The sequence below is a fragment of the Sylvia atricapilla genome, chromosome 6 (assembly GCF_009819655.1).
Source record: "Sylvia atricapilla isolate bSylAtr1 chromosome 6, bSylAtr1.pri, whole genome shotgun sequence".
In the NCBI taxonomy this organism is placed as follows: Eukaryota; Metazoa; Chordata; class Aves; order Passeriformes; family Sylviidae; genus Sylvia; species Sylvia atricapilla.
In genome coordinates this window covers 9,551,927-9,563,655 of record NC_089145.1, presented here as the reverse complement: position 1 = coordinate 9,563,655, position 11,729 = coordinate 9,551,927, and the positions used below count along the sequence as shown (strand labels likewise).

The following is an 11,729-nucleotide window of genomic DNA, read 5'->3' as shown; positions in this document are numbered from 1 at the left end:
CTGGCACATTCATTTATGAGCTCTCTGTGACTGCAATCTGTGTTCAGCTCTTGGTGCTTTCCTTCTCCTCCAGTGCGCTTCCCGTGCTCTTGGAATGAGACTGGTCCCATCAAACCAGTCTTTGTTTTCTCCCAGAACTCACCAGTGCATACAGCCACAGGATTTGCTGTTTTTCAGGGTTATGGGTGTTTCATTTCAAAGGAGATGGTGTTTGGCAAATATTGTGTCTGTCGAAGTGGTGTTTGTTGTGAAGAGAAGCACAACAACACAATAATAAAACCTGGCAGCAAGCAGAGCTCAGCTGCTTCCAACTATTGCCTATTAAAGCCTCCAGATCCTGTGTTCTTGACTCCTGTCTTTTTTGGAAATAAATGAAGAAAAATATGTGAGGAACAAGAAGAAAATTTAACTTTTTACTTTCAAGTCCACGTGAGCTTGCACTCCATCTGTTTGTTTTGGTTTGCCTGCTGAGGCTGGGAACAGTGACAGAGTTTTTGCATCCTTGTACAACAATAATGTTAATTCATGAACATCTGCATAAGAAAGAAAAATGTACCGATAGAAATGTTTTTAGAAAATTGGACCAGTTTAAGTGTTTTTTGATGGCAAGTATCTAAGTACCTTGAAGATCTCATCCCTACACTCCAAAAACATTCAAGTGCTTTTGGAAGTTTAACTCTACTGGTCACCCCATCGCCAGCCAAGCTGTGTTTTTATTTCTGTGCCAATTTTTTTTAATATTTGTAATGCAGAACTATAAAAAGCTGGTCAGCAAATCTGCAGGGTGAGAAAGAGCAGTTTCAGTGTGGCCATGGTAAGTGTGGATTGGAGGTTTTACGGGTGGGAGTGGCACAGATGCCAAGGGAGAGGATCCTCGTGGCTTTCCAGCTTTGAGCACCCTCTCCTGATGTAACACAGACCTGGCATGTGCCTGTTTCATCTCCATTTTGACCTCTAGAAGGAAAAGAAACCTCTCAACTGCCAGGGGAAAATCTAAAGCCGAATTGAAACCAGCAGGTGCAAGCAGGGAATTGAAAAAAAATCAAGTAAATACAGGCATTTTGCCTGCAGGAAATAACAGAAAGAGACTGAAAAATTCCAGGTGTCTGAAAATTAATTTCTGCTCAAATTCTGTCCAATTTAGAACTGAATAATCTCACGGATTTCTTCAAGTGTCATTGGTATACTGACAGCAAATTAATCCTTTTGCTTTTTTTTGCTTCTGAGAGAAAAATGCTTCTGGTAAAGGGCTTGCCAGAGTGCAGAGGACACTTGTTAGTTTCATTTTGAAAGGATGGAAGAGAATTGGAGACCTTTGTCTTTGTATGCACAATGATCTAACATTTAAAACTTCTAAATGATAAAGAGTCAGAGATAAAAGACCTGTTTTAACCTGGTCCCCCTTGGATATTGAGCAGCCTTAGCTCCAAAAGGGATTCTTTTTCCTTCAAAAAAAAGAAGTCAATTAGATTTTATTCCAGTTTGTGCAATTTTTTTTTTATGAGTTGGTTGCTGAGTCCTCATGGAAATAAAGCTGACCTTAGCAGCAAATGGATCAGCTCCATCAAACAGGTTTTAAGCAAATTATGGCCTTTCCTTTTTATAAATACATATTTTATACAATCAACAGTAAAAGCAGTTCACCATCAAATTCCAAATTTTGAGCTATAAGCACAACTGAGGCTGCAGGAATGAACCTAGTAGTAGTACTGGGGAAAAAATTGTATTCCTGGGCACTTTTTGCACAGAGAGGTTGCTGTACTGAAGGACAAGGATAGGAGTGTCGGGTTTCCCCTTGGTTTGTGCAAGTTGAGATAAACACTTGTATGATAAGGCTGAATGGAATAGCTGAAATGTGTAAGACACTGTATTATCCTTGTGTTCTGCTCGGATTTATACATCTTTATGGATGTGTTGTGGGTTTTATAGTAGGATGAGTATCCTAACTGTTCAGGTGTAAAAGTAACAGATTTCTTAGGGAGATACAAAGCCATGTATCCCTTCTAGGTCCCTCATGAGCTTCTTGCCCATGCGACGGAGAAACAACCACACATCAACATCATGGCCACAGTTTGTCTCTCCCATGCTTACAAAAGCTTCATGAGCCACAGGCATCACAAAGGCCTTCAGAGTCTGTGGGTTGAGGGCAGTTGTGAAGAAACAAAACATCCCTTTTTGCTCATCTAGTTTTCTTTATGAGAAATATCTCTGTTCCTGATCATATTCCAATAACAGCAGGCAGCTAATGTGTCACTGCAGATTCAAAAAAACCCATTGAAAGGGAGATCATCACTTGTGCTTCCACCACCAGGTGAGACAAGAGATAGTCATATCCCAGGAGCCTGGGTTGGGAATGTTTTATGGAATTGGCCATATTACTTATTTCTTAAGCAGTTACTGCAATTAAGATACACAGTGAGAACAGCACTGCTGCCCTGCTGGATTGGGAAATCCAAGTGCAGTTCCTTGGAGAGATTGAGGGGATGGGGAGCTGAGCCTCAGGCTGGGTTTTGGCAGCGGGAGTTGGGTGAGGAGGGGAGAGGGGAGATCCCCCAAAGCTGGTTAAAGGCTGCTGGGTTTGGGGGCCCCCACCCCAAAAAGGGTCCTGGTTAAAGGGGAATTGAAGCAGCAGGATCGGGGGGCTGTGCTGGAACCCCCAACCCCTGGGCAGGGATGGGGGGCAGTGCCAGGGACACCACAGAGGGGCTGTGCTGGGATCCCCAAATTCCAGCTAGGAACGCTGGGCACTGCCAGACCTTGGGGACACGGGCTGATCCAGAGAGATTTCCCATTCTATTCTCTCAGGCTCAGCACCCGGCAGCTCATTAGAGTCCCACATGTTGCAAATCCCATGAGAGGAGTTGGAATCCCAGCTGATCACACAGGAGCCAGTCCGGGAGAGGAAATGAACTATTCTATGTTTCATAGAATTATTTTTTCCAATGCAATGTTTTTAATTTAAGGCAGACCCCACACACACACCCCAGAGCCCATATCCTTTAGCTTTGGGGTTTCTCCATGAGGGAGCCCTATCTGCTCCCTCAGAGCTTGGGGAGGGTGGACAAGGGTCAGATTCCCCGGTGTGGCCCAGGAGAGCCCTCCACGTGTCCTGTATCCCTCTCCTTTCCCCCTCTCCTCTTTCTCCTGCCCTTATCCTGCTCCTCTGTCTCCCCCTTATCCCTGCTCTCCTATCCCTCCAGTTCCTTTCTCTCTCCCACCCCGCCCTCGCCAGCCTTCTGCACGCTCTCTCCCTGCTACCTTGCACATCCCTGGCCCCTCTCTATTCCCCCTCTATCCCTCCTCTGTCCATCATTCCTCTCCCTCCCACCCAGTCTTTCCCTCCCGCTGCCCCATCCATTTCAACCCCTGTCCGTCCCTGCCCCTGTCCTTCATTCCCCACAGCCGCGGGGCTCGGGGGGAGACTCCTCAGGAGGGTTATGGGAGCAGGTAGTGGGGTGGGGTGGGATAGGTGCTGATCGGACTATGGAATAATGGGGTGACTTGAAAAGGACCACGAAAACTTTCTGGACTCTGTCGTTCCATCGCATGGCAAAGAGCACGTCCAAAACTGCCTCCTCACCCTCATGGAATGGCACTAACTGTTGGGAGCTCTGGCAGGAGCACCTGGAGACCAGGTAAGAGCGGCACTGGGAGTGTTTTGGCTGCTGCTGGATGTGGTTTTCTCTTTTCAAGATGTTCCTCTAATTGATGTTTTCACAATAGTTTGCTAGGGCATGCGTGAAGGTAATTCCACAAATTTTGAAGTAGTTGGCAAAGAATGAGAAAAAAACGTGACCCTGATCCATTTCTAGTAATTCCAAACTTCTCCCACAACACCGTTCTGGGGGAAAGCTGGTTAAAGGATAAAGTTGCAGAGGAACAAGTGTTGTAACCCCCCTGGCTCTCTGACAGAACAAGCCTTCCAGTAATCCCAGTATGTCTCCTTGAGACACTCTGCAATCACAAGGTTTTCCAGGAAAGCAAAACAGGGACAGCGATGAGGGAATAGGCTTCCAATTAATAATGATTTGATGGGTGTAGGAATGATTCTTTGACGCTTCCCTTTTAGTTCCTGGAATAATTTTAAATGATTCCTTTAACAAATCATTTAAATTTGAAAATTTAAATTTGAGAGGAAACAGTGCAAAATAAATGCATGGAGACATCGTGGAATCCCAAGATGGTTTGAGTGAGAAGGGTCCTTAAGGATCATTTCATTCCATCCTCTGCCATTCCATCCACTATTCCAGGGTGCTCCAAGCCCTGTGCAGCCTGGCCTTGGGCACTTCCAGGGATGGAGCAGCCACGATTTCTCTGGGTTTATGGGCACAGGAGAATTTTCCAGCAGGAGCTGAGACGTTTCCTTTGCTCTGTCCAGCCCCACAGAGCTTTGGGAGGCAGAGGATGTGGGAACAGGAGCTTTGCCCACGGCCTCGGGGGAGTCTCTGATGTCCCCAACCCCAGCAGAGGAAACGTTTGTGGGTTAACATCCCGTTAAAAGGAGGTGCCAAGCCAGGAGCAGGAATGGCTGTGGAGCAGGGATGGCACCGGGCAGAGGGGTGACCGTGCAGAGGGTGCCACCAGCCCGTCCCTGCTGCCCAGGTTTGGGATGAGCAGGCTGTGACTGTCCCTGTGTTTGCTCCACAGGGTGAGGAAGATGAGGAGGGGTGGGAGGATGGAGACAGCAGCCGCTGAAGGCTGGGGAAGGCACAGGGCCAGGCAGGAGACGTTGCCTTCCAAGGAGAGGGACTGGTCTGTCCCACTGGAATTTGGGGGCTGTGGCCAGTGGAACAAAGGGTTTGATTCCATTTTCTTACTCGAGACAGGCTGTGCTTAAACAGCCCAAGGTAGCAGACAGCTGGTGCCATTTCCAGCCTGGGACTTCACTTGGAAGCTGCACTCCAAACTTTTGTCCATATTTATTTTATCTCCCACATGGAGATGCGTAAAGAAGCAGAGGTGGGGTGTTTCTAATAAAAGACCATCCAAATTTATCAGCGGTAGAGGGCTTAAAATTAAAGCGTGAGTGGAGGTGCCTTTAGGACACTGCCATTTCTTTACTATATGAATGGAATATAAATGAAGTGTCCAAATCCTGACAAGCTTGTATGAACTCCAAAGCCTCTGCAAGTGTTTTACAGCCAGGGACAGGGACAAGAGTCTGGAGCCTCTCCCCAAAACCTGGCTGCTGGGTTGTTTGACCAGCACAGGAGAAGTTGTGTGTTCCCTGGGGCTGTCCTTGTGGAGAAAGGTTTGTTTATGTGCCCTGGGTTTATTCAGTGTGTCTGCAAAGTGCTGGAAGCTGATTTCATTGAAGTGCCAGAGGTGCCAAATGCTTTCCCCAGCCAGAGCTCAGAGCCAGCCCTGTGGGAAGGGGTTTGATGCCCATTGTCCCAATCCCTCGAGGCAGCAGCACTGGAGCACTTGAGCCAAACGTGTCCAGGGTGCTGAGGGCTGGCAGGAGGCAAATCCAGGGATTGGACCGTGGGAGTTTGCACTGCTCCTGTAATCCCAGACCTGGAGCTGTGCTTCAGAGATCCCAGGAGATGCTGGCTCACTCAAACCTTGTTTAAAGCTCAACATCCTCCCTGCTCCCTTGGAGTTACTGTTGCTTCCCTTGTTGCTCTTTCTCACTAATATGATTATTATTGTAAATTCCCACTCCATGTCTTCCATAGCCCTTTGCTTCCCAGAGGTGGTGATTTAGGAAAGCCACTCCAGACACATTCCCAGTCCCCAGGAGCAGCAGGACCTGTGCTGTCCCCAGCAGCTGAGGCAGAGGTGCCTTTCCTTCCTTCCCTGCTGCACTTTGGATTTTTGAGGGGTCTCTGGGGGAGACCCCAGTCTTTGGAGTCTTTGTCATTCCAGGGCAGAATTAGCCCAGGTCCCACTAAAGGCAGGAGGAATCATTTTATCCTTGTTTTTGGATACACATTTTGTGTTTCCTCTCTGTTGCTGACACCGTGTGGTGAAGCAGCACCTCCCAACTTTTCAGTGCTGCTCCCTGGAATAGTTTTTATTTGTAAAACCATGTATTCCCTGCTGGAATCCCAGTCCCAGCCCCCCAGATCAAAGTGCAGTTTAAGGTCTCACACCCTGACCAGGACAATTTCCTGCCTCTGGACATGGAAAATGGGGAAAACTCAGACTGCACTGGAGGCAGAATCCAGGATGGGGAGTGAGGCAGGGTGCTCAGCCCAGGCTGGGGTTGGCCCAGGGGTGTTCCCTGTTGGATGGCAGCCATGTGGAACAGATTCTTCTCCTCCTTAGTCCAAAATCTGATGGCAAAGGATTGAATAATTCACAAGTGGGGCATGGAATGAAAATAGTTCTGTTAAAATTAGGCAAAGAATGCAGTTCAAAAAAATGGGCATCCTTTTTATGTATGAAAACAGCAGGGGGAAAATGTTGAAAAGGGACACTTTTATTTGGTGTCATCTCTAATATTTTATGAATAGAACCCTACAGTGAGCAATCAGAACAGAAGTGGGAAATCCAGGAGCCTTTGACTTCCACAGTGGACTTAATTTCCATTTTCTCCTCTCTTTCAGGACAGGAAACTTTCAGGACACTTAACTCATCCCATCTTTGCCCAGAGCTTTGGTGTTTGAGCAGCCAGACCCAAGGGGCTCCAGCCCTACCAGCCTGCACTGGAGGGCCCCTGGTGCTGCCCGTGGTGTGGGGTGTCCCCAGCTGTCCCCAGTGTCCCAAACCTAGAGGGCCCTGCCCTGGTTTCAGGCTGTCCTTGCCCTGGCCCCGCAGTCCCCAGAGGCACAGAGAGCCCTGTCCCAAGGGGCCTGTGGCACCTGGTCAGGAATGTGGTGGCAGCCCCGGGAGCAGGTTGGAGGTGAGACCTGGGGCAGTGTTTGGGACTGACCCAGCTCAGGTCAGGGTTCACCTGGGGGCGTTGGCCCCACACGCTGAGTTCACCCAGGATCAGGGTGACAGATGCTGCATTTTGTGCCCCCTGAGAGTTTCTGTCCCCCCGGAGATTTCCTGCTGGGATGTGGCAGGGCAGGAGCAGAATTAAACCTGCCCCTCCCGTGGGCACTGCTGGCCTTTGTCTCTGTGGTGCCATCAGAGCGTGGGAACTGCTGCTGTCACTGTCACTGTCACCCAGCTGGGGGCTGTGTCCTCCTGCAGCCCTGCCCAGCCCCACACAGTGCTCCAGTGGTGCCTCTGTGCCCTGTTGGGAGGGTTTGCTGGGAATGTGCCTCATCCCTGAGAGTGTCCTTTTGTTCCAGAGCAGCTGGACAGAGCTTTTGGGCTCCTCAGCCTCGGAGTTTGATGGGAAACGTCCCTGAAAAGAAGAATGACAGTCAAGTTTGTCAAAGTGATGCTTTCAGACCCCACCTGGCTGTGGTTGCTTTGTGCTGGAGGTTGTTGTGTAGTTGCACTGCAGGGAATGAAAATCCCCTTCCCAGTCCAGCCCAGCAGATCCCAAAGGCTCTTACAGGAATATTTATCCTTTACTTCCCTTCGTGATAACTTCATCTCCACCCTTCCATGAGCCATTCCTTGAGTTCTCCTGGAGAAAAACCTCCTGGCAGAGGCAGTTTGCAGAGGAGCCCAGAGCTGTGTTTGGAGCAGAGAGTGCTGAGAGCTGCCTCTGCCTGTGCTGCCCCAGCCTGGCACCATCCACCTGGAGCAGCCTGGGCAGATGGGATTAGATGGAGCAAAATCCCTTCATGGAGGAGGTTTTCTCCTGTGCAGCTCAGGCAGGGGCCATGCAGGGAACTTTGGAAATGAGCTGATTTCCCCAGAAAGCATCACTCACATCAGCATGAATGACAGGACCTGTGCCCACTGCTCAGGATTCACCCAGCCACAATCAAGAGCAAAGGTTGGTTTGGGTCTGAAAACTTGAAATAACTTTGAAACAGAAGAAATCCCATTTTTCTTCTTCCTTCCTTTCTTTCAGATGCTGGAATTGCCTCTGTGGATGTGCACTGAGCTCTCTGCAGGGGACTGCCAGGCCTTAATGGCTGTGAGTTTGTGTTCTTCTCACTGGGGAATAATTATTAATTATTAATTGCAGAAATGTTTTCTGAAGCCTTTCCCCTTTGCTGGTAGATCTTCTCTTTCTGCCTTTCAATTTACAGCTGTTCCCTGCTGCTGTTTGCCTGAATTCCTTGCAGCTCCTAACAGGGAAAACCTGGGATAACTTAGAGGGGACAGAGGTGACATTTTTAGCTGAAAACCTGGGGCAATTGAGAGGGGACACAAGAACTGTTTGTGTAGGAAAATGTGAGGGGATGTTGAGGGGAGCAAGGTGGCATTTTTGAGGGAAAAGCTGAGGTGAGGTTTAGAGGAGAGAATGCACTTTTTTGGAGTAGAAATGAGTTGATCAATATTGTACCAGAAGGAAAATGTTGGGAGTAAAAATCAACGTAATCTGTAGGGGACAGAATGAGTATTTTGGAGCACCAACACACGGCATCCAGCCTTTCATTCAAGGCCCCAAAATGCAGCACTTAAATCTGTTTTGGTGAAGCCCAAACATGGCTGACTGACCCTGGCTTCAAGACCTCCCAAACACAGAACATGGTCTCTGCTTCAAGACCCTAAAATACAGAACTGGATCTCTCTGAGGTCCCAAATGCTGTCTGAGGGACCCTGGTTTCGAGGGACCCTGGTTTCAAGGCCCCCAAACCAGGACTTAGTGTCTGTTTCTGTACTTGCCCACATGAGCCCAGTTTTAAGCCCCCAAAACGCAGCACTGACTCCCCCTCTATGAGCCCCAAAACTGCTCCAGTCCGTCGGGTTTGGAGCCCCCAGAAGTGCCCTGGGCCATGGCTGGACCCCAGCTGGGACCAGCAGCAGCTCCCTCAGCCCCCAGTGGGACACAGAAGAGACCAGAGACAAAAATCCAACACAAGGGGTGAGATCAGAACAGTTTAATAATGGAAACCAGGACAAATATAATAATTTAATATTAATGACAACACATAGCAGTGGTAGCAACAAAAGCAGTGATAACAATGACAATGAAAAGGAGAGAAGCCACTCCACAGCCCTACTTTAACATTATAAATTCAAAATGTAATCCAGAGCACTACAAACTCCCAGTGTGGGGGATTTCCATATTCCTGTGATTTTTCTCTGTGTTCCATCCTGGAGATCTGTGGACTAAGGGAGGCACTGGCTGCTCCTCTGAGCAAGGGAAAAGCTCTTGTGCTATTCCCAAAAACAGAACACCTGGAATTAGTGCCCTGGGAGCCCAGTCCAGTCTTCCAGTGACTGGGGGTCACCCAGAGGGTCTTTACCTGCATGAAATGAAAATGACATTGTGGTCCGGTGCATTTCCAGCAGGATTGGACACTCTTGGCCAAGGTGACTAGTCCATGAAAATTGGACTGGTGGCCATCCAAAAAGGATTTTAAGTTGGAGACTTAAAATCCAAAACTCCAATTCTTTTCAGCACCTCTTGCTTAAACGTTTCCCTGCTGGAAGAGCTCAATTAGTATTTTTACTGACCAGATTGCAGAAGTGAGGGAAAAGCAACCAGCATTCCCTGAATGCCTCCATCACTTCCACAGCCATCTGCAACCAGTGGCGATGGGCAGGAGCCTGCCCAGAACAGCCTCAAAGGGTGCTATTAACTCCATTATTCCCAAGGTTGGAATGATTCTGGCATTGTCCCATGTCCCTGAGTGTGCCATAAACCCCAGAGCTCCAGGAGCTGCAGCCAGCTGCAGGCAGGTGTTTTTCCTTCTCAGCTTTTCGGGAGTGTGGGTGAAGTTCCCCTTCCCTGTCTGCTCCTGGGAGTTGTCCCTGCCCCAGACCCCACACTGACATTGGGCCCTGTTGGAGCCAATTCCCTTGTCATGGCCCACATCCTACAGGAAAATGGGAAAGTGCCCAGTCAGCCCCAGTTCCAGTCAGGAATGTCTCAAACAGCACTGTCGGCTGTTCCTCTTGCTCTGGAAGGAGACCTGGGATAAGCCCAATGCCCAGGCCTGTGCAGGGGCTCCCTGTGGAACAGCACTTCAGTTTTTCAGTCAAGGCTTTTCCTGGTCCCTTGAGGCACAGGATGATCCATACATTTGTCCCTCCCTTATTTCTCACACACTTTCACAGACTGAGGTCCTGCACTTTCTGCCCTCCCTCAGGGGCTGCAATTGCCAGTGGGATTTCCATTTCCCCCTTTTCAGCAGACCAGGGATCATTCTCCAGTGTCCCCAAGAAATTCCCAGAGCTGACCCATTCCTGAGAACAAAGCTCAGGACAAGGGAAGAACCAGGGTTTTAGCACTTACTATCTTTAATTTTCCTTTCCCATAACTTGCTCTGACTCTTCCCATCTCAGAAGGTTCCTTGTCTTGGTTTCAGCCTCAGAGGATTCTGTGAGGAGATTTCACACCCACAAATCAAGATCCCAAACTCAGAGGATTGTCCATAAAAGTGGAGCAGTGTTGGCTGCTACAGTGAATTTCCTCCATATGCACAACTTAAAAACCATTACACCACTTCATAATTACCTTGAGCTGGTGCTGTAACAACGGAAAACTGATTTTCCATGTCCAGAGGCAAGAGATTGTCCTGGTCAGGCTGTGAGACCTTAAACTGCACATTGATCTGGGGGCTGTGACTGGGATTCCAGCAGGGATTGAGCCCTGTGTGTGTGCAAACCCAGTGTGGGACCAGGCAGGTTTTCACTGGGGGAAGCTCTTGCTTTATTCTTTGGCAGTTTCTCTCTGGAATATTAAACAAAGAGTGAGGCCTTGTCCTTAATCCAATTACCACAGGAACTTACTGTTCCTTGTTTACCAGCTGGGGCAAAACTGGGAGCAGCACTGAAAGTTGGGAGGTGCTGCTTCACCACACGGTGTCAGCAACAGAGAGGAAACACAAAATGTGTATCCAAAAACAAGGATAAAATGATTCCTCCTGCTTTTAGTGGGGCCAGGGCTAATTCTGCCCTGGAGTGACAAAGAACTTCTCCCCCAGAGACCCCTCAAAAAGCCAAAGTGCAGCAGCGAAGGAAGGAAAGGCACCTCTGCCTCAGCTGCCGGGGACAGCACAGGTCCTGCTGCTCCTGGGGACTGGGAATGTGTCTGGAGCCAAAAGCACCTTCCCAGGCTGGAGAGGCTTTCCTAAATCATCACCTCTGGTTCACATCCTGCTGGCTTTGCCCTCCCTTGGGAAAGGAAGGGCTTCATCTAGCTCCTGGAGAAGGAGGACACACGGAGGCCCAGCCCATGGACTGTTCAGATGAGCCATGGGGGGACAGAGGCTATGCAGGGATCTCTGCCCCAGGGCTCACATTCCTTCAAACCCGGTGCAAACTCACTGAAATGACCATTCCACAAATCCCTCCTAAGGCACATGAGAACCCGAGTAAGAGAATGAAATCAAACCCTTTGTTCCACTGGCCACACACCCCAAATTCCAGTGGGACAGACCAGTCCCTCTCCTTGGAAGGCAACGTCTCCTGCCTGGCGCTGTGCCTTCCCCAGCCTTCAGCGGCTGCTGTCTCCATCCTCCCACCCCTCCTCATCTTCCTCACCCTGCGGAGCAAACACAGGGACAGTCACAGCCTGCTCATCCCAAACCTGGGCAGCAGGGACGGGCTGGTGGCACCCTCTGCACGGTCACCCCTCTGCCCGGTGCCATCCCTGCTCCACAGCCATTCCTGCTCCTGGCTTGGCACCTCCTTTTAACGGGATGTTAACCCACAAACGTTTCCTCTGCTGGGGTTGGGGACATCAGAGACTCCCCCGAGGCCGT

At 49.4% G+C, this 11,729-nt stretch overlaps 2 long non-coding RNA genes across 4 annotated transcripts; one reads left to right on the top strand and one right to left on the bottom strand.

The window, feature by feature from the left end:
* Positions 1-6,292: 6,292 nt before the first annotated feature.
* On the top strand, positions 6,293-8,052 carry LOC136362272 (uncharacterized). 2 transcript variants are annotated; one of them, XR_010743764.1, is made up of 3 exons: positions 6,293-6,685; positions 7,512-7,843; positions 7,922-8,052. It is a non-coding gene; the product is annotated as an uncharacterized lncRNA (long non-coding RNA). The 2 variants fall into 2 exon arrangements; XR_010743763.1 differs by lacking the exon at positions 7,512-7,843 and having other exon boundaries at positions 6,293-6,683.
* An 830-nt stretch (positions 8,053-8,882) lies between these two features.
* On the bottom strand, positions 8,883-10,742 carry LOC136362271 (uncharacterized). Of its 2 annotated transcripts, none has more exons than XR_010743762.1 (2): positions 10,259-10,742; positions 8,883-9,446 (listed from the first exon to the last, which is right to left on the bottom strand). It is a non-coding gene; the product is annotated as an uncharacterized lncRNA (long non-coding RNA). The 2 variants fall into 2 exon arrangements; XR_010743761.1 differs by having other exon boundaries at positions 8,883-9,443.
* Positions 10,743-11,729: the final 987 nt, after the last annotated feature.